Source organism: Populus euphratica, unplaced genomic scaffold (assembly GCF_000495115.2).
Source record: "Populus euphratica unplaced genomic scaffold, PopEup_1.0 scaffold80.1, whole genome shotgun sequence".
NCBI classification, from domain to species: Eukaryota; Viridiplantae; Streptophyta; class Magnoliopsida; order Malpighiales; family Salicaceae; genus Populus; species Populus euphratica.
This window is the reverse complement of record NW_011499960.1, coordinates 425,672-428,985: the sequence shown is the minus strand read 5'-3', so window position 1 is coordinate 428,985 and position 3,314 is coordinate 425,672. Positions and strand designations below refer to the sequence as shown.

Genomic DNA, 3,314 nt, shown 5'->3' with positions numbered 1-3,314 from the left:
TTCACTTGACCATTCTCTGCCATGCCCCATAGAGCTTACGAAGTAACCAACACAGATTTAATATTTTAAAAATCTGAAGTTCAAATGCCAGAGTGTTCAAATATCTGCAAAAGATTTTGGTTTGGTTATAAAGGAGAGGTTCGAGCCAGAGACCTCTGAAGGGAGAGTGGGGTATATATGGATTCTGAAGGGAGGGTGGGGTATATATGGATGCTGATTGAGCTACAAGCTCATAGGACACGCAAAAACTAATCAATAACACAAGTAAAAAGCCATCGGTTTGTGCTTAAAAGAACAATAATTCATCTCTTTGAACACTTAAAATTTGTTTGAATCTTTTCAATGAATGAAGTTAGCTTCGGGCTACACTATATGGTCACCGAAGTGGAACCCAGTAGCAGACTTGACAGAATTTCTCGACCCTCCTCATGCAAGCAAAATGTCAATAGGAGGAGACATAAAACTCAAGGTTGGGGGGCAGCTTGAAGTGCTTATCAAGGAGACAAAACTGGGTGCCCTTACTGTATAACATGAAGCACTTGCATGAACTGTTCTTATCCACTCTATAGGAAAGAGCACCATTGTCTTGCAATGGGGGCAACTCGAGCATAGAATCTTTGCCACTCAACTTTTTCTTAGCATATATAGCAAAATACGACAAATTGTTGCAGGAGGAGGATTTATTATACCAAAATAATTTTAATTGGACAATACAATCAAACTGGTTGGAATAATTAATAAATTAAGAATTGATTAGTTTGGTTAAAATCATATAACAGCTTCTTCCAAAAAAAAGTATAATATTATGAACAATACCGGGTTTTATGGTATATAAAAATATTAAAATGATAATATTTTAGATTGATTTGAATAAAAAATAAAAATTATAAGTATACGAACACTTGTAAAAAATTTCCAACAAAATCAATATGAAATATATATATATATATATGTGTTCATATCCTATCACAAAATTCATGTCAAAAGTTAGTCAGATCAAACGTTATAATTTTAATTTATTTTTTAAAATAAAATAATGTTGTATTGAAAAATAAAAAAAATCTTAGCTAGATTTTGATTAGGTTAAGTTTTAACATGCAATACTACTTAAACAAGGTTTCAAATCATGTATTACTAATTTGAGTTTAATAACACTAATTTATATATTATTTAAAATATAATTTAAATTAAAAATTAAAACCATATAAAAATCTTTGACAATGTATGGGATAGCAAAATCATAGTAAAATAAGAGTGAAATTATAGTTTTAAAATTTAAATTGATCTAAAAAGTGATGAAAGACTTAATCAACTTAAAATTCAAATTAATTCGAGTTAGAATATAACTTAGCTAGCCTATTTTATTATGAAATTACAAATTTAATTGGTTAAAAATAGAAATTATTTATGAAAAAGGCAACCCATCTCTTTTTCTGTTTATTGTGATGATCAAATTAATCTTTTATGTTTTTTTTTTTTTAAAAAAGAGTATTTAGAGTTAACAACACAAATGCATCATGTTTATAGAGGAATTAACAACGTTAGGGAAGACGAAATACACAGGAACCCACCTTGCAAGCTCAAAATGATCTAAATAGAGTTCATAAGATGAGAAGGGAAAAAATTATTTAGAGTTAACTAACAACATGTAATCATTTTCAAGGAATATTGGAATAATCATGCCATGAACATCCATATAACTATTATAGGTTCTTTCACTTGACAAGCTTGGTAAACCGGTGTATCATGTCACCGTGAGCTTCTTCAGCACTCCCGGCAGCTGTTTCATCCTCAAAATTGTAACGAACTGTCCATCCATGGCTGACGCCAGGGAGTATTTTCACATGGCTATCAAACTGCAAAATATAGAAATAGGTTTAATGCGTTGTGAGCATGAAATTCAGAGCCTCAACAGTAAGGGAAGCAGGTGAGTCCTCTTCAGCTTTTTCGTCGCTGCGTGGCATAGAAATATCAAAGAGACTTGAATCCAAAATGCTAAATCATATTTGCCAAGTCATGAGATGAAAAGAGTTTAAAAAAACTAAAAAAACATTATCTCCTTAAAACATAGAACCTCTATGGGACAATCATCAATCTTGAGACTGAGGACCTATCACCTGAGATTTTGCAGATGAATTTCAATTGTTCTGGTGTGGAAGCACGGTCAATTTCAGCTCCCAGAAAAGCAACTGGAATCTTCACCTCTGAAACAGTATAACATGTCATCAATTGCAGTGCGCACACGAATATTTAGCACTCTCTAATTATCCAGAACCATTTTCAAGAGAAGGAGGGTGAAGCTAGACAACAATCACGATTAAGAAGAAACAAAGGGAAGATTGAAAAGTGGGAATCTTACCGTTAAATTTTCTGTCTTAGATTTGTGCTTGTTCCAACTTGAGCAAGTTCGTAGCTATGGGGGAGAATGACTCACTCCCCATCAAGAACCTGCAGCACCAATGGAATTCATGCCTTTACTTCTTAGAGCAGCAATTACCAATTTCGCATCTTCATGTCCTTTGTCCGACAGATGTAGGAAGACTGTCACCTAGTCTTTTTCTCCAACTCATGGATTTGACTCCTATGACATCCCACAAATGGTGATGTCCATTGCTCTAGAAACTCACCGTGGCTATCAAAATCAGGCTTGCTTAGATCAACTGGATCACCACATAAAAAATCAGGAACAACCACAAAGAATGCAGCAGCTGCGACTTTGCTGCGAGGTTCCTTTCCAGGAAGAACAATGAAATTACATAAATATTTTGGTGAGATCAGTGATAATTGTTATTTGTTAATATTGATTAAGCTAAGAGCTGTCTATGTCAGGGCAAGTGTTCTTGAAGGTTTCCAAAGCCCAGATTTCTTTTTTTTGGCATTAATCAAAGGGCAAAACAATACCGAGTTTTAACTTCTAACAGTCAAGTTCAAATTCAGCCTCCACAAATTTACTTGTTGAGGGACAAAGAAGCAGGTTCACACTCTACAAAAGATTTCACATTGAGAAATGGTTCAAAAACAAAGGTTACTGCTTATTGGATCTTCTGATGTCATCGTTTTCTTTTCCCCATTTTGAATCGAATCTTAAAAATGGTCAAGGATTTCCTCTTTTTACTTTTTCAACGTTATTATTTTGTTTGATGATGATTCTCTGTTAAAGAACATAGTCAAGAGCCATTGGAGATTATCTAGCTTTAGCTAGCACAAGAGAGAATTCTATCAGCTTTCTAGACCCTGACACCATCGTCCAAGTTCATCATACAATGAAAACTGCAAAAATCTGATGGACCAGACCTCAAATTTGGAGCTTCATA

General features: G+C 33.9%; 1 long non-coding RNA gene across 1 annotated transcript; it reads right to left on the bottom strand.

Annotated features, from left to right (window-relative positions):
- Positions 1-1,922: 1,922 nt before the first annotated feature.
- Positions 1,923-2,830, bottom strand: LOC105138634 (uncharacterized). The gene is made up of 2 exons (XR_844824.1): positions 2,360-2,830; positions 1,923-2,204 (listed from the first exon to the last, which is right to left on the bottom strand). It is a non-coding gene; the product is annotated as an uncharacterized LOC105138634 (long non-coding RNA).
- Between the last annotated feature and the right edge of the window lie 484 nt (positions 2,831-3,314).